This window comes from Rhincodon typus, chromosome 14, assembly GCF_021869965.1.
Source record: "Rhincodon typus isolate 14 chromosome 14, sRhiTyp1.1, whole genome shotgun sequence".
In the NCBI taxonomy this organism is placed as follows: domain Eukaryota; kingdom Metazoa; phylum Chordata; class Chondrichthyes; order Orectolobiformes; family Rhincodontidae; genus Rhincodon; species Rhincodon typus.
The window spans coordinates 36312669-36339951 of record NC_063345.1 but is presented as its reverse complement, the minus strand read 5'-3'; positions in this window follow the sequence as shown (position 1 = coordinate 36339951).

Sequence of the window (27283 nt, the reverse complement as noted above, 5' to 3'; positions counted from 1 at the left end):
TGTTAAGACCGACTAGGATCTGAGGGCACAGCATCAAGGTGAAGGGACAATCCTTTGAAACTGAAATGTGGAGAAATTTCTTCAGTCAGAGGGTGGTGATTCTGTGGAAATAATTGCCGCAGAGGGCTATGGAGGCCAAGATAGTAAATGCATTTAAGACAGAGATAGATAGGTTCTTGAATAGCAAGGGTATCAAGGGTTATGGGGAGAAGGCATGATCGTTTGGCAGAGCAGACTCAATGGGCTGAGTGGTCTAATTATGCTCCTATGTCTTATGATCTGATTTTAACCTTAACTCTACATTCCTGCATACGCCTGACAATCTTTCACCCCCTTGGTAATAAAAATATATCTACCTCTGCTTTAGTTTCTGCATCCACTGCCTTTTGAGGAAGGCAATCAAAAGTTTCACAACCCTCCAAAAGGAAAAAAAAATGTTTCCTCACCTCTGTCTTAAATAAGCGACTTAAAAGATCTCCTGCTAATCCTACACACATACACACACAGACAAGACGAGACAGCCCTGCATAGTTAGTATGGATTTGAAAAAATAGCCAAAAATGAAATATCACCCCTGTAGGCTTGAATGTAGGAGATGGGATGGTTGAATTTTTACAATTTCTTTGATTTCCTCCCAATGAGATTTGATTGTGGACAGCTGTAGAATGATGGGAGGTCTTCAGAGCAGGTTACAGACTCAGATGGGAAACACTTCTGATAATCAAAGTGTTTTCATTTTTGTTCCAATTTACTTCACTGAGAAATAACTTTTTAGCTGACTTTTCCTTAAGGACTTTTCTCTTACTGACTGAATGAGACAGCACTGCTTCTCCTTGCAAGCCTCTTCCACAACTGTCACATCTGTGCTGAAAAAGCAACTTTAGCTCAGAAGCTGATTTTATTTCAGGACATGTGCATGGAATTTTCCAAGCATGCTTTTCCAACACTTAAGCCATAAATCCATCTCTTGCCTTTTCTTAAAAGGTTTGCTGGACACTCTTTTCAAAAAGTCAGTTGACGTTTGTAAACAGTGGGTAAAACACCTTTTTTTTGATCTCTTAACTTGTGTGCAAGAAATCATACGGTAAACACCCTTCAACCCAGTAACGGCTAAACAGTTCTATATTATAGTCTCTGATATTCCACAAAAACATTGGGTGAAGGTTGGGAAGACCTGGGGGTTAAGCAGGATGGGGACTGATGCTGAATAATGCCAAGGCCACACTGAACCTCCCTGAAGGCAACTGGTTACTGTGTATCGGAAGATGCACTGGCCAGACTTTCACTACCACAGGCAAGGCACGCTGCCACCATATGAATGTCATGTAGCTTGCAATGACCTGTCCTTAGAGTCACACAGGATGCAGCTTCCCATGGAATGCATGATTGGAGTGGAGGCTGGGTGAAAAACATTGCAAAGTGGCAGACTCTGCTTGACATGATAGGACAGGCTGCCAGAGCAAACGTCTCTGTCTCAGAGAAAGATGATGAGCTGCATGGCATTGCTGCCTCCACAGATCTACTGAAAGTATCATAATGTTAGTACAGATTAACCCTGTTATTCGTCTGGTTGTCTTATTGCTTAGAAGAAACCAAAGGTGTCATCTACTCCAATGACGGCAGTGGTGGGAGCCAGTATTGGCTACAGACCAGCCTGCAGAGGTCCAACAGCCTGCACAACAGGGTTCACAAAGAAGGCAAGCATTGGTCCAAAATTGGTTCTGCAGGGTTCAATGCAGCCATCTACACATGACAATGACATCTCTGCATGCTCCAAGCTTCTGTATCTGCCAGCTTCTGAATAAGTACCTACAACTTCATGGGCCAAGAGGAATTCCAACCCAGTTGCCTTACAGGTAGGAGAAGCCTTCATTTATTATGTCATTTGATCATTTCAGGGATCCACTGCAGACCTCTGCAGAATTTCACAGGCATCACTCTTAAGTGTATGTGGAAGCCACTAAAGCTCTGTTTCCTCAGGAGGAGCTCTTTATTAATTTTCCATTGGATTCTGGGAGTCAAGTGGCTATAGCTGTCAGCTTTTCTGCCATTGCAGGATTTCCACAGGCACAGGGTGCAATTGAATATACCCATAGAACCATTGAAATGCCCTCTCATCAACCGGCAGTGCTCAGTGATAGGAAAGGTTGCTACTCCATTATTGTGCAGAGTGTTTGTGACCACAGCAGCAGATAACACACCTCTGAGCTCATCATCCAAAGAGCCATCCTGATGTCTACATTCTTGAACACTTACTGGTCCCTGCACCTTTCAGCCTCCCTCACAGTGAGTGACCAGCAATAAGAGCTAACCCTCAAGCGATGGCTTCTGACACCTGCCAGTAATCCATAGCATGACGCTGAGAAGTGGTACAACACTGCACAAGCTTCTACAAATGCTATTACGGAGTAGGCCATGGGCCTTCTAAGATGAGATTCGAATGTCTAGACTGGTCATATGATGCAATGAAGTACATCCCAGACAAATTATTTTGTATCAAACTCATTTGCTGCAACCACCATAACCTGGCTTAAAAAAAGGGAGGTCTCTTGTTACAGGGCAACATGTAGGAGTGGGAGGTCTCCTCTGAGGAGGGCACACATCCCAAGAATGTTGAGATGGCCCTCAGGAGGGCCCTCACAGACACCATTATGACAGGACTATGGTCCAATGAGCCAGAGAGACATGTGACAACCTCATAGCCACCAGCATCCATGTGGACATGTTTATTTTATAGTTCTGTTGACTGTGGTGGCCACTGCAACTTCTATTCAATATGCCTTATTGACTGAGAAGTATTTAACATCACTCTATTCTTGGAAATAACAGCAACATTTTTCTTCTATCTGGTTGTGATATGTAACAATGAGGCAGAAAGCCTAGATGAGAGACATTTAGGCTCTGCGCTAACTGTGCACATCTGTAGCTGTAACAGAAGGTACCGCCACAGACAGGAGCTCACAAAGAGCTGCATTATTCTGGAGCACTTCTCCATTAAAGAAAAGACAGATGAGAGAGCCTGAGCAAGGCTCCACAGGTCTGTGAAATCCTATCGGATTCCATTAAGCCAATTCTGCCCTCCCTCTCCCACAGTCCTGTAGAATGTTAGGATTTTGCATTGTACCAGTGCAATTGGAGCACACTCTCAGTTACCAGCACCAATAACATCTTCTCACCATCTCCAGTAAGGAATAATGTGAATCAACTCTCAGGTTTGTTTTGTTTTTCTCACACTCTGGGAATACCTAGCCTACTTGCAAGTATTCCAACCATGGCTAATCACATCTCAGCATGACTTTCACAAATTACTTGTGCAAGGGTCATTATGTTGTTGTTCCAGGCCCAATATCCTGCAACTGAGCTGATGGGACAAACAGCGTGCCCCTGAATGCTATCTATGTGGCTGTGAGTACACCCGCAAGTACAAGGTCCATGGCTTGCTGGGATCAGAGTGAGTGTACGAGCACATAATTGCTGATGCAGTGAGACATTCAAAGGTATTCTAAAGGAAATGCAGCATCTCCTCGTAATGGAGAATAGGTTTCACTCCTTTCAGTTCAAACGACCATGTAGTTGGGGAAGCAAGACATGTAAATGTGAAAGTGAATATATATGTGTATTATATATACACATGCACACACGCATACATGTGTTACATTTATGTACATCAATTAATCACCCATGCCACTGATTTCTTTCGAAAGAATTTTTTTTTCTATTTGCTCATAAGCTGTTGGCATCACCAGTTAGCCTAGTATTTATTATGTATCCCTTTGAGTATATTTAAGAGTCTACCATATTGCTGTAGTTGTGGAGTCACATGTAGGCCAGACTAGGTGAACTTTTACAACAACCAGCAGTCATTACATAGTCACCATTAGATAAGTTTTCTAAATTACAGATTTTTATTGAATTTAGTTTTATCCGTCTGCCATTGTGAAATTGCCATTGAACACATTTCCCTAGAACATTAGCTTGTGTTTCTTGATTATTAGATTTGGGATTTTATCAACGCACCATCACCTACTTTGCCTAACACAATACAATGATGCAGGTCTGACATCCATAAAGGAGAGAGTCTGCTGACTGGCGTGACCTTGTGTCTGTGAAGACTTTAGCAGGGTCCATCTGTGGCCTCAGGATCTCGAAGATCCCAAGCTGGTGAGACTCTCCTGCACAGGTGCACCCTCCTTGGCATGACCTACTGCAGGAAAAATGGTCACCGTCAGAGAAACAGCACTTCTGTAATGTCCTGAGGTGAAACTCCCAGGATGTCTGACTGTTGATCCTCCTCCTTGTGGATATCTACTGGCACCACCCTATCAACTCTTGGACAAAAAGCTCACATGCAGTGAAACCAGGAACACTTCTGCCAGTCTGGAACCTGTTCTTCCTGCAATGAAGGAAAATGTGTGATGGGCATGGATGCATGGGCACTTGATGAGCTTGTGTAGTCCTGCCAGGTGGTGAGCTCTCACCTGTAAATGAGGAAGAAGTGTCGTGGCCAGGTCATTTTAGAAGATTGACAACATAAGATGGGACAGAGCCATTGAATATTATGTATTTAGTGGTTAGGTCTGCATGCCTATGTAATATAAGGTAAAAGTAAAGTCATCATAGCCTATCCAGATTGTAGGGATAAAAGATGTGCAGGTTAGGTGGATTGGCCATGCAAAATTGTCTGTAAGACTAAGGATGCACAGGGTAATATGTTAGCCATGGTAAATGCAAGGTTACAGGGATTGGATAGGAGGATGGGTTTGGGTGGAATACTCTTTGGAGGGTCAGTCCAAATTCAATGGGCATGATTTGTGCATAATTTAGGGAGAATCTGGACATTACTGTCTTTAAAATCATACTTGCTTCTTTACTTCTTAGCTCCCTGAACAAGATCACATTCTACTTTCTAATTATGTTGTTGCTATTGCCATAGTGCTCAAATGTTGGCTATTCACCCTTCTCTCTGACAGTGCTCTGCAGCTGTACAGTTACATTCCTGAGCCTGCCACCAGGGAGACAACATGCCATCCTGGACTCAAATTTACGGCTGCAAAAAAAACTAACTGTTCCCCAAGCCATTGAATCCCCAATCATTGTAACTTCTCAAGTCTTTTTGTGTGCATCCCAGCACAGCTGAGACAGCCACTGTGCCATGGGCTTGGCTCTAACTGCTCTCCCTAGATGAATCATTCAGATGATTAGAGAGTGAAATGCACTCAGAGGACCTGTACTCCTTGCCTGATATGTCTTGACTGGCTGGCGATTATCTATTTCCTCTTTTCTTGCGTACTTGCAATCTATGCAGCAATCACATATAAACACATGCCATCCATAAAGCTCCCAACCTCATGGATGGACTGCAGTGAGGCAAAATATATCTCAAGCTCTGAAACCCAGAGTTTGAAGCAGAGACGTGGGCAACATTTCAGGAGATTTTATGGTCCAGGGCATGAGAACCATGATACTCCATGGGTCCAGGCCCACCTGACTCGATTGACTTGACACTATTTTCTTGGACAGCAAAACTTCATGAATAACTAAAGATTCATCAGCTACTCAACAGTTATCTACTTCTCTTTTGTAGCATTTTGAATAAGATTTAATGGGAAGCTAATTAAAATGTTTTACTTAAATCTTTCTACATAGAAAGCTTAGTTTTTAATTCACTGTAAGGTCCAGAACACTTTAATATTACTGTCTCCTGTTATTTGACCCTAACTTTACCTTCAAGATGTGATTAATGGATTCAGTAGTGATTGTAATTATAATTCTAATTACATGACCAAATATAATATTGGCTTTAGTTTTTAATATTTGCACTTAGTCAATCAATTAATTTAGGTTTACTTTAGATTTGATTAATTTAGATTGAATGAAAAAACTTAGTAAAGTAATTGCCCCGGATGACTCCCTGACGTGTGACATTGTTTGAAATTCAGAGACAGTCCCCAACCCTCTTAGATCTGGCCATCAGCTCTTGGTCTTATTAAACTTCACACTGGATCTCTGTTGTGTCTCTCTTTAAAATTCTGATTTTAAAAAAATTGAGTAGTTCCCTAACTTAGAGAGAAGAAATGAACGCTTACAAATCAATCATTTAGTTGCTTCCCTCTGACATTACATTTTCACCTTTTCTCTTTTGAGAATAAGTCAGGGCCTGATTCAAAGGGTGCACAGGTTCTCAGATGTAATACTGGAGGTCAAAGACACAAGATGTTTTTTACCTTCAGGACATTAGCCTATCATCCTATCCCTGCTGTCACTCTCCTCCAGCAGTTTCAAAATTAGTATTAGGTTTATTGTCACATGTAGTCAAGTACAGGGATATATGAATGCAGCGTAAAGTGTACAAAGTCCCCATTCCTGGTGCATTCTTAGGCTCAAAGATTCCCAGGTGCAAAATCTTAGGTATAAATTAGAAAAATAAAGAAATAAAGGTAAAAGTTCAGGATTATAGTCCTAAGGTTCTCAAGCAGGGAACAGGGAATTGGTGTTACTCTGCCTCATTCCTGCAGGCCAGTAAGGATTCTGATGAAGACTCATCTAGATGCGAAATGTTAGCTTGGTCTCTCTCCATGGATGTTGCCTGACCTGCAGTGATTTCCAGTATTTTTTGTTTTCAGTTCAGGATTCTTAGCAAAATGCCTGGAATCAAGAACTCCTCTTATCCTAAGCAAACAAAAAAAAACCTCAAAGAACTGTCAATGCTGGAAATCAGAAATAAAAACAGTAATTGTTGAGATAACTCAGCAGGTCTGGCAGCATCTGTGGAGAGAAAACAGAGTTAATGTTTCGGGTCCAGTGACCCTTCTTCTGCTTTTCCTGTCCTCTCATCCAATAAGTTATCAAATAGAGTATATTGGCACAGCACTCACACTTTCTAGATGAAGTCCTCAGAGATTTCTGAAATATGGTCTGATACACTTTTATTGAAATCTTGACAAACTGTCCCAGAAAGTGTTACAAGAATACTTCTTAAACTTCAGACAGAAAGTGAACACTAAAATGCCTTTAATTAGCATTCCAAATCCTATACAATGACTTGTTTATTGCCAGTCAGCAGGTTCCTTTGAGGTTAGGGGGATTAATTAGTCACCAAAGTATCATAACGTTTCATTAATGAGTATGAGAAGTTAATTTAATTGTCAATCAACTGTTAACAATCCTTCTGGCAGACATTCCTAGCGAAGTAAGGCAAAGTGATACAGCAGCTAACAGAATGGGAAAAAGTTGTCCAGTCCTGCCACATCCAGTTTTAATCATGGTGAAGAACTATACAACTAACCAGAGAAAAAGACACCTTTAACATTCCATCTTCAACATCTCAGTGTGAAAAATAAGGGTGAGGGATTTACAACCATCTTCAGCCAGAAGTACCAAGTGGAGGATATAACTCAAGCTGTTGCTGAGGTATTCTCTATCACAGAAGCCAGTCTTTGAGTAACTTCATATGATATAGTTACAACAATGTTTTATATTTAATGTCACTTGGATGACTTACATTTAGAAGTTTGGTAGAAAATAAATGTATTTCTAGTTATGTGGCCGTACCTAGAGCGGTTTCTTTAAAAGGGGTCATTGAGAGTTCACAGTGGACAGTGGAGTGTCTTTTAAACACAACTTCCTAGGAACCACATGACTGGTGTAGCTGCTTGCTTTGCTGAGACCCTGCTGGGCTGAATTGAACAGCGAACAAGAGGGGTTCTTGTTTTTATGCCGATGTGCTGGAGGAAAGCATGCCAAGAACCAGCTGAGTTGGAGGGAAGCTTGCTGTGAACTCCCATTTCTGAAAATAAAATCCTCTCTGTCAGTTCAATGTGAAATCTCTTTGTTTTTGTTTGAAACAGTGTTTGAGAGAACATCTCAAAATTGTATTTCCTGAGCAAGCTGTGTCTACAAGACTTCAGAGACAATTATGCATGATTAGTGAATAAACATAACACTTTATCCTTTTAACTTCAAGAATAACCTATTAGTCAAAGTGTTTTTATTTAACAAACTCCATCTCTGCAGAGACATTCTTTTCTCGTCGAAAATGTGGTGTTATATGTGTGAGTATGTGCTTTGGGGATATTTATACAAGCAAGCATTTTTACAAGTATATTACTGACTGTGTATGTTAACCAATTATTGCATTTTTTATTGAATAAGTTTTGTTTTTAAATAAACCCATGAATGCGTTAGTTTAGAAATTTAGTTGATAGATCTTTATGTTTAAAACTTGATATCGATAAGATATTTAAGATAATAAGACATTTAATTAGTCATTATATAAAGTATTATATAAAGTATTATTTTTAATGCTGCAAACCATGGAGTGAGTCTAGAACAGTGGTAATCTCCTCCAGACTCAGTCCTAACACCATCTAGAAAGGCTGAGCAAACCACATATAACAAAGACTATGACAACATGACAACTGTGGTGCTAAAGCCCAGTTCTCCAGAACTAGCTCTGCTTCTAGTCAAGCTAGTATTGCCCAGGCATTGTATCTGGTAGCTGATAAATGATATAACCAGGGTGTATCCATGGTGGAAGAAGTTACAATTTGGGTTAGTGGATGAGGTGACAATCTGTACTGTGCTCAATGGTATTGAGCAGGGATGTCCAACCTTCTCATGTGAGGAGGCTACATTTCAACATTTTTCTTACTCAAGGGCAAATGATGAAATTTCAGAAAGATAAGGTTTGTCACAATATCAGACATGAATTTTTTAAAAAGTTGATGTACGAAATAAACGAGAACAACTTGCTTTAGGGAGAAAAATGCATGTCAAAGCAACAAAAACACTAAGTAATTAACAAACATGACCATTAAGAAGTGCCAAACAAGAGATCTAATTAATATAACCATTTTTAGTTTAAGAAGCAAACCTAGAGAGAAACAGACTAGGCCCCACGTTCTGATCACTAAGAATGAGAGAGATAATCGGAGCTGAGCTAAAGAGTTGGGTTAAACTAACATTGACCTTGAAAACATCTCTGCTGGCATTCATTCCAAACTGGCCTTGACAGAATTCATACAAAAGGGGAATCAGAAGCAGGGCTGCCTTTTACCATACCAACTGTGTGGATAAGTTGTTTTGTGATGGAGGGTTAATAGGGGGAGAGTGTGTGTGTGTGTGTGTGTGTGTGTGTGTGTGTGTGTGTGTGTGTGTGTGTGTGTGTGTGTCCCTCTCCCTCTCTCTCTCATGCCCAGTCAAAGGGTTCTTGCTCATTCACTGTCACTCACTCATGAACCCACAATCACTTTGGGTGTGTGAGTGTGACTGTTTACTGATGCTAAGACTCCTAGACTGGAAATAAGTTGGCCACTCTCTCTCATTCTCACACACAGACAAGCTCACTGACATATACATGCTCTCGCACTCACACACACACACGTAAACATAAGGTCTTGCATTTTCTCACACTCTCGAACACAAACACTCACATACATTTGCTTTCATATTGTGCCTACACACACTAACTCTCAATCACTTATAAAGCCTGGAACTGATTGAGACTAATACAATGAGGAGAAGTTTGTAATGGTTGTGAAGGTACCAAGATGCACCTCCATCCTGCCTATCTAACACTGCAGCTTTATTCCTTAAAGCAACCTTTATGTTTTCTCTTCAGCCCCTCTTCCCCCTTCCTCCTAGCCCCTGGCAGTCAGCCTCTAACCCCCCATCCTCCATCCTACCACCACCACTTTATGCCTAGAGACAGCTCTCATTCCATCCCATCCCCTAGGTGGGTTGCTGCTCATCTCCCCAGCCTCATCAAGCGGCTCTCTTCACCCCTGGCAGGCAGCCTTTACTTCCTAATTCCCTTGGGAAACCCCACCCATCATAAAACCATAAGACATGGAGCAGGATTAGGCCATTCAGTCCATGAAGTCTGCTCCCCCAGTTGATTATGGTTGATATGTTTCTCAACCCCATTCTCTTCCTTCTCCCTATAACCTTTGATTCCCTTACCAAGAAAGAACCTTACTGTCTCTGTCTAAATTACACTCAATGACTTGGCTTCCACAGCCATCTGCAACAATGAGTTCCACAAAGTCACCACCGTCTGGCTAAAGAAATTCTTCCTGATCTCAGTACTAAAGGGTCATCCCTTCACACTGAGGCTGTGCCCTCAGGTCCTAGTCTATCCTACTAATGGAAACATCTTCCCCATGTCCATTCTTTCCAGGTCTCTCAGTATTCTGTAAGTTCCAATCAGATCCGTCCCTCATTCTTCTAAACTCCATTGAGTACGGACCCAGGGTCTTCAACTGCTCCTCATATGACAAGTCCTTCATCCCTGGGATCACTCTTGTAACCATCTTATGGACCTCTTCCAACACGAGCACATCCTTCCTTAGATATGGGGCCTAAAACTGCTCACAATATTCCAAATGTGTTCTGGCCAAAGCCTCAGCTGTACATGTCTGCTCTTGTATTCTCGCCCTCTTGAAATGAATGCTAACTTTGCATTTGCCTTCTTAATGTCAACTGAACCTACATGTTAACCTGAAGAAAATCCTAAACTATGACTCCCAAGTCCCTTTGTGCTTCGGATTTCCAAAAACTTTCCGCATTCAGAAATTAGTCTATGCTTCTATTCTTCTGACCAAAGTGCATAACCTCACACTTTTCCACATTATACTCCATCTGGTATTATTTTGTTCACTCTCCTTGCCTGTCCAAGTCCTTCTGTAGTCTCCCCCTTCCTCCACATGACCTGTCCCTCCACTTATCTTTGTGTTATCTTTGTGTCAAGTAAGGCAGACAGCCTCCCTTCCCCACTTCAGCAGGTGAGCTCACTTTCCCGTTCCCCCAACTGTCAGCCTTTTACCACACCTGCCCCCCACCAATAAACTTACTGCAACTGACATCAGCCACACCATTCATTGTTCTCTGGTCTTCCAATTATGGGCTCTTTCCCTCTGGCATTTTCTGCTGATAAGCCCAGTAATAAGCCTATCAACAATAAACAGTGGAGAGAAACAGCCTATGATTGGAGGAACAGTTCCTTGCAGAATGGGCCACTTGCTGAATTTTGAACATTGGGTCGTAATCCCAACAGGACCCTGTGGCAATCGCGTGTTGGACAAAGTTGATATTGAATTTCTTGAATGTTATTGAAATTCCACTAATCTAGGCTGGTGGCGACTATCTGGTCACACTCCTGACCTGTCTCATTTAGATGTTCTAGGGATTCAAAAAGTGAGGCAGTCACTGCAAAATACTCACCCAAAACTTGCTCTTATAGCCATAGTATTTATGTCATTAATCTAGTTCAGTTTCTGGCCTAAGGTGACCCCCATGTTATTGATGGTAGGGATTTGAAAGGTAATGTACTGAATGTCAAGGAAATATGGTTGCACTCTTTTTGGTTTGCAGGAGACAGTAATTGTCTGCAACTTGTATGTTGCAAGTGTACTTGCCATTTATGAGCCCAAGCCACGACATCAGGTGTTGCTGCATGTGGTCTGCCACATTATCAGAAACAATGTTGAATGAAACTGGGCTTTGCAGTCACTAGTGAGCATTCCTATTTTTGACTTCATTACAGAAGAACTGTCATCGAGGAAGCAACTGAAGATGTTTGGGTCTAGGACACTGTCTTGAGGACAGCCTACAACAATGCCCAATTTAATTGATTGGCCTACAACAACCATGATCGTCTTTTTTTTCTATATGCATGATTAGGGCAAGTTTTTGTTGATTTTCATTGACTTCAACTTAACTAGAATCCTTGTGATGTCACGTTTGGTCAAATACTACTTCATTGTCAAGGGCATTCACTGTCACATCACTTCTGGAAAGCAGTTGTTTTTGGACCAAGGCTGGAATGAAGTCTGAAATATAGTTGTCCTGATGCAGCCTTGGTGACCATGTTATTGGTGAGTAAGTACAATTTAGTAGCAGTCTTAATTATACCTATCACCATTTAGCTTGTGATTGAGAGTTGAGTGATAGAGCAGTAATTGGCAGATTGGATTAGTCCTGCTTTTGCAACAATAGCTCCAAAATACGTAATCTCAAAACTTAAGAGGATAAGGGCAGAAGGTACAAGGGAATACTATAAGTTCCCTCTAAGTAGCATCATCACATCATCAGAATTCTGGATTCCAAACCTGATGGCAGTGGTTAAAGAAAGTAGCTCACTGCCACCTTCCTGAGGACAATTGGAAATGAGCAGTAAATGCTAGCCTTGCTACAATAACTGTATCCTTGAATAAATCAAATAAAGGTGAAGTCATGATAAAGTATTAGAAAACTAACAGAACAATCCTTTGATAAGAAATCATTGCTGTCAATCATCCTCCCAATAGCTAAAGAAGAAAGCATATCTTTTGCCTGATGTGCCTCTAGAAACTCTCAAACAACATAAGTCACTGCAGATTTTTAAATTTGCAGGATGTTTTATTTCCCCTACAGCCTAGCAATTTATTCCAGCAGGTCAATTCTGGTCTGCCATTCGATATGGTAATGAACTGATCCCATGAATTATAGCAGGGTCAGTAACGCAATTCATCAGCAGGCAGAAATCCCTCTCTACTGGCATTATTGCTTGATGGATTCTTGGGCCCATTAGGTCAGGCACACAGTAATTGTAATGGCTTGCAAACCTTTGGCTCCAGATTGGAAAAAACCATTAAGAAATAACTTAATTCCTTTTACTCATTTTTAAATTATTTTGAATCTGTGTATCATTTTTGAAGTGCATGACGGACTTCTAAGGCTTTTACACATGTATTAGATTTCATTTGAGATATTTTGAAGAATTCTGGCTGTAAGTAACATTAAATTCTGGAGTGTGGCTCCATATTCAGGGGGCAGAATGTTCCTGAGACCCTGTTTTACTGTACATACAGGAAAATTCCTGGTTGTCTAATCCACAAGCCAGAGAATCCATCAAAACACACAGGAAGGGATCATTACTATACTTAGGATGGGTTGCAGCAGTTGCACATGTCTGCTAGATATTTCTTCCCACATAACTGGAACAGTGCTTCCAGTTTTTGCCCAACTAGCTGTAGTTTCACAAACCTCAGTTAGGTTGAAGAAAAGCAATTCAATTTATATGCCTTTGTGTGAATCTGTACAATGCTAGAATATTGGCAGTTGGTTTAATAGCACACTCATTCCTTTTGCTGTTAAAAACCAGTTAAAATGACATAACAGAGTACCTATCCAAATTCCAGAACTCCCCACCCTCTTGGGTGGAAACCAAACTTGTATTATCACTCATCTCATGAAATTTTGCAATAAATTTTTTTCTGAAATATCACAGAAGCTAATCCAAGCCAAAGGAAGGAAGAAAAAATGATGGTGCAAAGATATATATATATTTATCCAAAGGTAGAAACAGCTTCACCTGACTTAATGTTATTATCCTATTGTGAAGAAATGCTGTATTACCATTTCTTGTGCGCATATGCATATGTGTGCATATAAGTTTGCAAGTGTGTGCATGTGCACATCTATATCTTTGTGTGTGTCTGTATGTGTACATGTATTAACTCCAACACTGTTTGCAGCCAGTGGCTATGTTTGTCATTCACATACCCAGCTGTCTATTATATGAAATATTTGTTGGCTCCTCATCCCAAATCCTTCACATATAGCCACATCTGCTGTACCCTGAAGGGCTGATCCTTCATTGAAAAGGAAATCCGCAAGTACAGCTAACAGAATATAAGGATTTCTCATCTGATGCAATTGATGGCTACTTCCAGTGCTGGTTTAGTTGCCTTGTGTTGGGCATAAATATTCAACATAAGCTTGGTACAAAGTCACTATTCGATTAGTGACAGCAAATAAAGACAGGATCCTGATTAGCAAACTCCAAGGACAAAAAGAACGATAAAGCTTTCAATGAGAGCTGGCAGTAGTCACTGCTTGCAACACAGCAATTGGAAAGAAATCAACAAACCATCCTATAAAGATAACATGACATCTGTTACACATCTTCCCAATAACACAGGCTTGTAGATGCTCCTTCTGAGTCATTTCCTCATTCATCAGGCTACATGCCATCTCTTATACTAATCAGCAGAATAGGGAAATACTAATGTACTGCAGGAAAACGCATGTACCTGTCTTCAGCAACAATTCAAGATTTTAAGTGTTTCAAAGTGATCAGGAATGTACTCTTGGCAACATGAGCAACATCTAGTCCAAATTATTAAGGTAAAATGTAATTACAATTCATTTACATCTCTCACTTTAATACTTTGTGAGCCATCCCGCATTCCTCACTTCAACAATATCTCATATCAATCACCACAATATTCTAGATAAAACCTATACTGTTCATTGCTATACCTCACGATATAACTCATATATCTCACCATAATTACAATACATCCCACCACCTCTAATCATTGATGGAAATTGTCCTTCTCACTGAAATGATTTCTGATCCACTCCACTGACTGTGACATTTTTGTTATATTTTAACCTCACATTGTATCATTATTTGATATAATTCTTAATTAACATTGAAATACTCATCACTATATCCTGAACTACCTATCCTGCACTGCAATATTCTCCAAAATTACTTGTAAGTACAACAATACCTAATTTGGAATTATAGAAGCACTATCTGTCAACAGAAAATTCTATTTGCCTATGAATAAACAAAGTAGAGGGAGAAAGACAAAATACCATCACCGTTTTATGTTCTATTTGAGTCTTGTTACCATGAAAGGTATGGTGATATCAATGGGAGCTAAAGTGGGATGTATAATGAAATGTCAGAGTGCATCAAAGTGGGGTGGAAATGTTACAATGTGGGGTGTAAGGTTCACAAAAAGCAGCGCAGAGTGTGGGGTGCTGTACATTGGTAATTACAGTGAGAGCATTTACTGGAGTGCATTTGGGCTTCTCAGCAATGCATCCATAGATGATCAGTATCAAACATTCAGCTAACAATAGTAAGATTTAATTGTAAAATGTTTATGTCTAGATAATGTGAATGAATGCATCAAAAGGCCTCATGTCAATTCAAATTCAATATTTGCTAAAAAGACTTAGTTTCTTAGATATGATGGAACACATCATGTTAGCCTTTTCTCAGTTGCATTATACTTGAACTAAGTGCCTCTTCAGTGCCGTCAGCTTGCATTTGCTTCTATTATTCTAAGCTCTGTCAAAGAGCAAAGTAACAAAAAATGTAAGTCAATACCCTTTGGAAATATTTTACTCAGCTTTATAGAATACTGAAGAATAACGTTAGTATCAGGGTGTTAATAAAATGATTTGAAGAAAGCGTAGATGAAACAAACTAAAGGATCCCACAGGTCATCCCTGTCAATTGCACAGTTTAAAATTTTATCATGTATTCCTTTACTGAAGTCAAAAGATCGGCATTAAGTATTAGCAATTCAGGACTATCATGTATTAGATGCAGAGTAAGGTCATTACTGCCTCTCAAAACTGAGAAGGACTGCATCAAGTTACTACAATCCATTAATAACTTACAGAATGGGAAAATAATTGGCAAATGTGAACAGAGATAAACATGAGGTAGTACATAGTGGAAGGAAGATTAGGGAGATCACTTGTTAGAAGATGCGAGCTAATGTTAGGTACAGAAACAAAGGAATCTCAGAGTCCAAGTGCCAGATTTTCAGCTTCAGGAGATTGGAAGGTGGAAAAATTCTGTTCCTCCTGCACTTGCCTCAGAAAATAATAGATATGGATGTAAAATTTTCATTGTGAGGGGGCGATGCGGACTGCACTTGAGCCAACCGACCATGGAAAGAGTTCGAAGTCAGCCAAAGGAGCTTACAGCAGCAGAGCCATTTGTAATGTAAGAGGCTCCGTAGCTCTCCACCCTCACGACCCACCTATGAAGTCGCCAAACTATGCCCATCCATACCTATGCCCACCTCCTCCCCCCACCTTCCTTATCAACCTATTCACCTTTTCTTCCCCATATGGCCCCATACATTCAATGCTAACCTGTGCCTCTCCACACACTATGGACCCTTATAGCTCCTATGCCAGCTTGATGCTAAATAATTCCAAACAATGCTTCCCATCTACCTTCCTGTACCCTTAAACTTTCAAAGCCATCTTACCTAGTATCCACTCGGAGAAGACCTCAGGAGCCATGCTCAGAGAAGTAAAATTCTGACTACCTTCACTTTATGATAGAAAACATTAATAAAACCCTTGTTTGATATGTTGCTGATATCACAGAATTTCTACAGTGCAGAAGTTGGCCATTCAGCCCATCATGTGTGCACTATAGCACTCTGAATGAGCAATTTACTTCCAATCATTCTCTCACATTGTCTTCATATCCCTGCACATTCTTCTTTTTTGGATAATGATCTAGTTCTATTTTTAAATGTTCAATTGAACCTGCTCCTGTTACACGGTCCATTCCAGACCTTGACGAGTTACAGCATGAGAAAATTTTATTCTCATATTGCTTTTGCTTCTTTTGTCAATTGATTTTAATCTGAGCTCTCTCATTCTCACTCCTTTCACAAGCAGAAATAATTTCTTTCTACATACTTGATTCCTCTTGATTTTGAATACCTCGATCAAATCTCCTCTCAGTCTTCTTTGCTGACAGGGAGAAAAAAAGACTCCTAACTTCTCCAATCTATCTTCATAATAGAGGTTTCTCAACACTGGAATAATTTTCCTGAATCTTCTCTGCACCCCCTCCAATGTCTTTATTTGCTTCTGAAAATGCTGCACCCAAAACTAGATGTAATACTTCGGTTTAGGACAAGCTACTGAGTTATATAAATTTATCATAACCTCCTTGTTCATTTACTTCATGCCCCTAATAATAAAATCTCAGGCTTTCAAATATAGTTAGTAGTCCCACCCTTTCAGGTAACCAATTCTCACTATGCACAAATATTTGAATTTATAAAGTGACATCCAAAACTGCTAAGCCTCTTAGAACTGTCAATGAAACTATTAAATTATCAACCCAACTTATGTATGACAGGTTGTGGAAGTAGTTAAGCAGCATTAATCCTATAATGTTATGAGCCTGAAGGCTAGCAACACTGAACTAATGAAATTGCAAGTACATTTCTTTTTAAGCAGACACAAGGAAGTACTTTTTTCTTCCAAATTTAAAGGGCAAATGATTTAAATACCTTAACAGTTTGGCAGCTGTACATTGCCTTATGTGGCCATCACATGTATTGCTGTTTCAACCATGAAGTTGCAGAACACTCATTTCTAATTGAGGCTATTTCCAGAATAAAATCTGATCAATTTGCTCCGTGTGCTGAATTTAAATGGACCAGATGAGGTCCCCAGTGGTGTCCCTTTCACCTACATGTGACAATGAGAACTATTAGAAATGGGGTGGGGCTTGTGTTATATCCCAACCCATTTTCATAGGTGCCCCGGAGTCTCCACAACTCTGTAAAATTCTGTTCAAAATACTCAAATCTTTGGAAGTTGTGGCATGGGTTAACAAGGCCACATAAGGTAAACCATGCACCATGTAAACCGTTGAGAGGAAGAGAAGTGAAATGTAGTGAAGTTATGCTAAAATCATACTGTACATTAGTTAGACCACACTTAGAGTACTGCATGATGTTCTAGTCACCATTTAGAGGCCTACAGAGATTTATAAGGATGATATCAGAAATATGCGGTTGTACATATCAGTAAAGGATTGATAGATTTGGTCTCTCTTTGAAATAAAAAGACTGAGGTGAGGACACTCAATTATGAAATATTTTTAGTGGGGGAATGTTCGTCTTCTGGGAAAGAACACAGCTAGGGGCTATCATTATAATCACCAAGAAATCAACGAAGGAATGCACAAGAAATTTATTTAGAATGTGGAGCTCACTACCACTGCGATTGATTGAAGCTTAGAGTTTGGATACATGAGAATATGAAGGAAAATGGAATAGATGGTACATCATAGACTTAGGCTAGGAAAGATGGAGGAGACTTGAGCATGACTGTCATGGACTGGTTCAACTGAATGGCCTGTTTCTGTGCTATATACTCTGTGCCCATGATTTACACCCAAGTGAAGTGGAGCATAAATTAGTCAAGGAATGAACCTCTTCTACAAAGGATCCACAAAGGATCCTAGTCTCAGAATAATCATTGATTAGATAGATAATGAATTTTCACTGTCAAACCTCAATTCCAATTTGAGATTAATTCAAATACCAGATTTAATAGTGAACCTATCATCAGTCACTATCAGAAAGTGGACACTCTTGAAGCTTGTGGCTTTTAACTTCACTGGGCTTTTGGAGTACTCTTAACGTGTTGGCCTTGCTTTCTCAAATGTTGTATTAATGCTATAGCATATGGAATGTCGCAGAGTGGAAAATTTTTGTCCATTAAAAACATAAAAAATCCAACCCATTTGTCAGTAAAGTGATCAAAGGGCTTGTCATCAGTGTTACCAAGCAGCACCTACTTGGCAATAACCTGCTTAATGAGATTAGATTTGGGTGCTGACAGGGTCACTCAGCCCATGACCTTATTACAGCCGTGAGTAAATTTGGACAAAGAAACTGAATTCTACAGGTGAACTAAGAGTGACTGCCCTTGAAGGCAAGTCATTATTTGATCAAATGAGGTATCAAGACACTCCAGTAAAATTGAAGCTAATGTAAATTAGAGGGAAAAAATCTCTTTAAAAAATTAAAGATGAAAAGAATCAAGATTAACTTTGATTGCTGACCACATTATTTTGCCAGAAATGGTTAATCTGAAAAGCCTGGTAATTTCACGTTATTGCAAGCCCATGTTAAATAATGTAATTAGCCTCTTGAGGACAAGCTGGAGTTAAGGCATAAAGAAACTGATGGATTCAAATACTGCTTTTCAGCCACATCTGATTGGAAAATCCAATCCAATATTTGTTGAATATGATATTCTCCACCCATTCTCAAGATCAATCAGTGGCTCTGACCTCAATAATCATGAAGTGCTTTGAGAGGATGGACATGGCCCACATCAACTCCAATATCCCAGCCCGTCTCAATCCCTTTCAATTTGCCTACCGATGTAACAGGTCCGCAGAGGATGCCAGATCCCTAGACCTGCACTCATCCCTGCAACATCTGGACAACAAAGACATCTACGTCAGACTCCTGCTCATCAACGACAGCTCTGCCTTCAACACCATTAACCCCTCCAGACTGATCTCAAAACTCCAAGGCCGTGGTCTCAGGTCCACCCTCTGCAACTGGATCCTCAGCTTTCTGACCCACAGGCTGCAATCAGTGAGGATAGGTAACTGCACCTCCTCCACAATCCACTCAACACTGGAGCCCCCCAGGGATGCATCCTCAGCCCCCTACTGTACTCCCTTTACACCTATGACTATGTTGCCAAATTCCAAATGAACACCATCTACAAGTTCGCTGACGACACCACCATAGTGGGACAGATATCGAACAATGAGTCAAACTACAATAGAAAGATAGAGGGCTTGGTAACGTGATGCAATGAAAACAATCTGTTTCTCAGCATCAGCAAAACTAAAGAACTCATCATTGACTTCAGAAAGAAAGGAGGAGAACACACCCCCACCTACATCAGCGGAACTGAGGTTAAGAGTGTGAAGACCATCAAGTTCCTTGGAGTGATGATAACTGACGACCTGTCCTGGACTTGCCACGTAAATGTGACAGTCAAGAAGGCACAACAACACCTCTTCTTCCTCAGGCAGCTCAGGAAATTTGGCTTGTCTGTAAGGTCCCACACCAACTTCCACAGATGCACCAATGAAAGCATACTGTCCAGGTGCATAATGGCCTGATATGGCAATTGCTCTGCCCAGGACCATAAGAAACTACAGAAGGTGATGTGCACAGCTCCGACCATCACAGAAGGTAACCTTCCATCCATGGACTCTATTTACACTGCTCCCTGCCACGAAAAAGCTGCCAACATCATCAAAGACAGAAGATACAGAAGCCTGAACACATGCATGAGCAGGTTCAGGAGCAGCTTATTCCTGGCTGTTATCAGGCTGATGAATGGACCCTCTCGCCTCAAATAACGCTGATATTGCTAACGTTGATCTTGCCTAGCACACGCCCTGTGCAATGTAACCTGTATCCCTTTGTCTAAGTCTTTCCGATTTTTACATCCTTTGCAACTATGATCTGCCTGTACTGCTTGTAAACAAAGCTTTTCACTGTACTTTGGTACATGTGACAATAAATCAATCAATCAGAGCACCTTTTATTAATTGCTCCCAGTCCCCAGCATGCCAATAATTCTCAATTTCCATTTATGTTTAGTACCTTGGACTTGTCTATAGTGAAGTTCACTTGTATCCTATCTCTTTGCAAATTTTTCCTAAGTCTCTCGGTGGGTCATTTGCTATTCTTTCTGCCACTACTACTCTTTGTTTCAAAGCATATACTTATAGAGAATGATGGAGAGCGTTGGAAGGAGACTCATTTGGAGCATTATCACTGACATAGTCTATTAAACCCAGATAGGTTATTATATTTTATAAACTGTATGTACTGTATTATTTGCAAACCTGACCAGTTCAATGCAGGAAAAGTAATTCAGAAGGAAATTGAGGTCCACTACACTTTTGATCCAATTCCATTAATTCCAATATTTGTTCGAAGGGTTAATCAATCTAGGTTTTCTGTAGACTCCCTAGAAAATTCCAGACTTTGATATTCTTTAATCAAAACTGTGTTGGAACAGCAATCAGTCTCATTACTTTTACTAATGGTCATACAATTACAGCTATCATAACACTGCAGCTTTAACATTAATTATCAGTCTCCAGCTTTTCCTTTTTAGAGAAATCACCAATTGTCATGATCATAATTTTCTTAATTAACTGTTCTACTTAAATACTCAGTGACATGATAAAGGCAGGGATGAGGGAATTCAGACATCTCTGTGCAAAACACTCTGAGGAGATGATGATACCAATGATAAGGAGTTCCACATTCACTGCTCACCTTGTCATTACAGTCTTCAGTGCCACCATTTCACCGCAAAACTTTCTAATATTTTTATATCCAGACAAACAGATGTTGGGGTCAATTACAAATGTGCACCTAGTCTCAAATTGAATATGAGTCAGCGACAAAGATGAATTGCTGACCTTCTTTATATTCTGCAGTCATTTGTAAAGTGCAACACATGTTATTTTGAAAAAAGAATATTTGCGTTATTATCTTGGCTCGTAGTCAATGTTTGAATTTATGTTAAATGTGCTAGCAAGAATATATGAAGCCCATTGAGGATAAAGAGCACTCAATTGTCGTACTGTTAGACACAGGCAATTGATGTTCAAGGTGAAAAAATAATTCTTGCCTGGTTTCCCTTTTCACAGAGTCGACCAACGCTTCTCCTTTACAGAGGAAATTTGTAATCAAATCATATGATCTTCTGCAAGATTCTGAACATTTGCTCATTTCAATAAAACTCTAAACATTCATTTTGAAGAGTGAAATCCTTAAGCATTCCCTTCAGTGAAACTCTAAAATGGTACCAGCCTGTGTGGAGTTTGCACATTCTCCCTGTGTCTGCATGGGTTTCCTTCGGTGGCGCCAGTTTCATCCCACAGCCCAAAGACATGCAGGTAGATAGATTGGCCATGCTAAATTGCCCCATAGTGTCCAGGGATGTGCAGCCTACGTGGATCAGCATTGGGAAATGCAGGGTTACAGGTACAGGACTGGGGTGTGGGATGCTCTTCGAGGATTGGTGTGGACCCAGTGGATCAAATGGCCTGCTTCCACACTCTAGGGATTCTAAGATTCTAACAATCTTGAACCTATCTATCTCTGTCTTCAATACATTCAATGACTTGGCCTCCACAGCCTTCTGTGGCAATAAGTTTCACAGATTCACCTCCTTATGGCCAAAGAAATTCCTCCTCATTTCGGTTCTAAAGGATCATCCCTTCATCCAAGGTCTGTCCTCAAGTCCTAGTCTCTCCTACTAGTGGAAGCACCTTCACCATGTCCACTCCATCATGACCTCTCAGGATTCTGTACGTTTCAATCAATTACAGCACAACTCAACAACCTACCCCCACCCCCACTCCCCCACCCTCCCCCGCACCCCCCACCCCCAAAATGTGTAAACTGCAATCAAGTACAGACCCAGACAGTGATTATTCTTGCCAACCTCCTCTGGAACCCCTTCAAGGCCAACTCATCCTTCCTTAGATGCGAGGCCAAAATTGGTCACAATATTCCAAATCTGTTTGACCACAGCCTTATACAGCTTCAGCAGTACATAGAACCATAGAGTTATACAGCATGGAAACAGACCTTTCGGTCCAACCATCCGCAATGATCAGACACCCTAAACTGATCTAATTCCAGCTGCCAGCATTTGGCCCATATCCCCCTAAAACCTTCTTATTCATGCACCCATCCAGATGCTTTTTAAATGTATTAATTGTACCCGCCTCCGTCACCTCCTCCAGCAGCTCATTCCCTACATGCACCACAATCTACATGAAAAAGTTACCCCTCAGATCCCTTTTAAATCTTTCCCCTCTCACCTATGCCAACTAGTTTGGAACACCTACATGCCTACTTTTGTATACTAGCTCTCTCAAAATTAATTCTAACATTCCATGCACTCCTCTCAATGAAACACTAAGGATAGAATTTTTCACACCCTTGAATAGAAAGCAGTTTCCAATTCTCCTTGCCTGAGAAACGAGATGCCACCAGCTTCCAACAAGGAAGTTAAAGTGATTGCCTGGTAGCAGCAGCTTGCCATTTCATTCAACTCCGTCTTATTCACAACGTCCCACATGCTGCATGGCCACCATTCTTTTACATCCTTCATCCAGGCAAGTCAGCATTGTGAGATCACCAGCCTCATCACATCATCATAGCTACTTTCGCATCAACTCACGTGCTGCTCATTGCTTCAGGACTTCAGTGCTCAGGCACACTTACAACTTGCATGTTTCTGCATGTTTGCTTTGCCAGCAAAGACACACACATTTCATGCATCTGCACAGGATGCAGCTTGTCGCTATTAGCGTACTTTCTTAATGCTCACTCACTTTATGCTTACTTGGAGTTACTAACCTCTGTGGCTTGCATTACATTTCAGTATGGAGGCTCTTCAATGCTAAGTTTACGAGCTCTATTACAATCCCTGCACATTGTTTGTCACCTCAGGCTTGTCCACATGGAAGTGTGATACTTTGGCTGCAGTCAACAATGTGATGGATCAAGGATCCTTGAGATCTGATGCTATCTGCAGTAAAGGAATCAGTTGTTTATGAGATACGAGCAATGCTTGGCTATTACATATTCTTTGATCTTTGATTTTCTGAAAAAGCCACTTAATCCTCAAATGCATATGACTTCACCAGGACTAACATCTACGAAGCAATTAGAACAGACATTTTAAAAGTTCAACTGAACATATATTTACAAACATGAACGAGTATTTACAATGATAGAGTCATACAGAATGGAAACAGACCTTTTGGTCCAACCAGTCCACGCCCACCATGTTCCCAAACTAGACTAGCTCCACCTGCCTGTGCTTGGCCCATATTCCTCCAAGCCTTTCCTATTCATGAACTTATCCAAGTGCCTTTTAAACGTTGTAACTGTATCTGCAGCTACCACTTTCTATGGCAGTTCATTCGACACACGAACCATTTTCTGTGTAAAACAAGTTGCCCCTCATGTTCTTTTTAAATCTTTCTCCTCTTACCATAAAAAATATCCCATAGTTTTCAACTCCCCCATGCTAGGGAGAAGACCCTTGATATTCACTTTATCTATGCCCCTCATGATTTTATAAACCTCAACTAGGTCACCCCACAACCTCCTACGCTCCAGTGAAAAAACTCCCAGGCTTTCCGGTCTATTTTTACATCTCAAACCCTCTGTTCCTGGCAACATTCTGGTAAATCTTTTCTGAACCCTCTCCAGTTTAATAATATCTTTTGCATAAAAGGGCAAACAGAACTACACACTGTACTGCAGAAGATACGTCACCAACATCCTGTTCAACCTTAACATGATGTCCCATTTCCTATACTCAAAGGTCTGAGCAATGAAGGCAAGTATGATAAACACCTTCTCAACCAACCTGTCTACCTGTGATGCAAATTTCAAAGAACTATGGACCTGAACCCTTACGTCTCTCTGTTCTACAACTCTAGCTAGGGGCCTATCATTAATTGTATAAGTCTTGTTTTTTTTGCATTACCGAAATGCAAAACTTTACACTTATCTAAATGAAACTCCATCTGCCACTGCTTAGCCTGTTAACCATTGATGTTCCACCCCTGCTACCTATGGGTCCTCAGTAGTTTCTTCCTCTTCCTTTTCCTCCACTACTGTTATGATCTCAGCTGATACTATGGCTGGGACACAGATGCCAGAATGAAATCTGGTTTGATAGATCATATATTGTTCCTTATAAAATTTAACATGGTGGTTTTTTTTCACTGAAACACAAGTACACGAGATTGCAGATTTGATTTCAACAATAAAACAGGTACTTATTACACAAAACTAATAAAAATAAAACAAGACAATCCAATATGTCTAAATACAACACAGGTTGAAAGAATTCAAAAGATATGGTAATACTAGGTCCTATCTGTTCCTCAACACCATCACTTTACCAGTAATCAAGATTGAAGGCCAAGATTGATTCCTGAAGAAGTTTCCAGTGAGCTGCAGCTGCCAGCTACGTGCTCAGACTTTCACATTGGGAATTGTAGTCCTGTGGTTGCTGTCCATTCATGAGGAAATAGTAACTTGTACATTAATGAGGTGAGAATAAATAATAATGAAATATTAAATAATACATATAGACCCCTCACTGCTTACTAGCAAGATGCTCATCTAACCCATAAAACGTTATTTGCAAAATGAGTCTTCTTTGTCTCGACATCAAGAATTTAATTTTTCTATTCTCGCCATATTTTTCCAACTGCCTTGCCATTGCCCGCATTGTTCAGGGGCTGGGAACATATGGACAATAATTACTATCTACAACAAAGACAAGTTTAAAGTTTGGAAAAATGCAACGTCTTTATTCATTATTCCAAGGTGATAGTCTTGAAGATTTTGGTGCCCTATATATTTTGAAGATTTATGGAACTAGTTTGCCAATGTCTCCTCTTTGTCTGCTGCTTTACATCAATATTTTGTTTGGATCTCATGTCTTTTCCGTAAAACGAAAACATTGATCACAAAACAAGTCACAAATCAATCAATTCTTACAAGAATGTTTTCAGAAAATGCCATATGCAAATATAAGAACATTCTGATGATTACATCAGAATTTTTTTATTGGTACAAGCGAGCAAAAAAAATTATTCTGAGCATTAGGGATTTAAGTTTTGAGAAAAGGTTAAGAAATTTCCTTTTGAAAATAGACTTCAAGGTGACCTAATTTAAATTTTCAATATTATAAAGAGAATTGGCAATGTCAATGCAGGTAAATTTATCACTTTGATATCAAGGGATACAAGTTAAAGTGGGGAAGTTAGAAGTAGAATTCCAAGATAGCTTTGAATGAAGAAAGTTGTTCAGATTATTTGAGCTCATTTTCCCAGGATATACCCATAACATCTTTCAATTGCAAGTATCTAGCTGCTTCCCAATTGATCCCAGGTTTCTGATATCAATTAGGCGTCTATTGATTTTAGATTTTTGCCCCACTTAATTTAAATCTAATGTGCGTAAGAAAGCGAGTCAGCTGGAACATTTCCAGTCAATGGCAAATCGAATCTTGGAGTAAACTATGAAATTATCAAAGTGGAATTTACAAAAGGATTTAAGAGACAATTGTAGCTTGGAAATTAAAATTGGCATAATTGTTTGCTGTGCAATGGGATGGAGTTTAATTACATGACTCAGAAAATTGTAAATTCTGCAATAAATTTGCTTCCTGCTTGTTGAACATCATGGTTTAAATGTCAGATGTTGATGTGTACCCTCTTATAGAGTGTGCATTAATTTCATCACAAACGCAAATTTATGAATGTGTATTACATAAAGAGAAGCCTGAAATAATTTTGGAGACAGTAAGGGCTGCTCTTCCGGTTGCCATCCATTTTAATTCCCCCTCGCACTCCCCTGGCAACATGTCCATCCTTGGCCTCCTCCACTGTCAGAGAGAGGCCAAACGTAAACTGGAGGAACAACACCTGATATTTTGCTTACAGTCCAATGGCCTCAATATTGACTTTACCAGCTTCAAATTCCTTCCACCTCCAGCTTTATCCCATGTCCAACCCTACCTCTCCTTCTCGCCTTCCTGACCTAAACTTACCTGTCCATCTTCCTACTTACCTATCCGCTCCACCCTTCCCACTGACCAATCACAGTACGTGACCTGCCTGCATCCACCTATCATCATCCCACCTAACCTTCCCCCAGCCCCAACCCCCTCCCTCTATTTACTTCTGGGCTCTCCTCCCCCTTCCCAGTCCTGCCGAAGGGTTTCGATCTGAAACGTTGACTTTCCTGCTCCTCAGATGTTGTCTGACCTCCTGTGCTTTTCCAGCTTCACATCTATTGACCCTGAAATAACTTTCCTCTAACTGATTACATTTGCAATGTTGTAATGCATTTTGCCCATTCTGAATATCATCTGCGTTCTCACCTGTTTGGGAACTGATGCCTTAGGACTACAATGTTAAAATATTGCTTCCAGATTAGTTGCAAACTAGTTGGTATTGTTTTTAGTGCTTTTCTTTCACTTAGTTTGATAAAAGGGATGGGGAGGAACATATAGAAATGCATGAGAGCAGGATTGGCAACACCTATTAATGTGTGAATATATGCATCCACGTTCAGACAATAGCGTGGCAATTGCCTCCAAACTCAGGTTTACCAGGAATCAGGTCCAGAGGTATGTCCTCTTCTTCAGGAAGACCTCCAGCCAGCCATCCTCTGCACTAGTAATCCAGAGTCTCAAACTATTGTTCTGAGGATATGTGTTAGAATCCCACAATGGTAGATTGTGAAATATAAATTCAATAAAAATCTGGAAATTAAAAGCTAGCATAATAACAACTGTGTAACTATTAGCAATTGCTGTAAATACTTGTCTGATTCAATTATGCTCTTGACGGATGGAAATCTGCCATCCTTATCTGGTCTGACATGTGATTCCAGACTCACAACAGTGTGTTTGACTCTTAATTCCCCTCTGAAATGGCCTTGAAAATCACTCAGTTCAAGGACAAATAGGGATGGGTAATAAATGTTTGCCCAGCCAGTGACATCCGCTTTTCATGTACATGTTTCTAAAAAATTATCTGTGGCTATCAAAGTTAATGTCATTCACCAACGTACAGCCC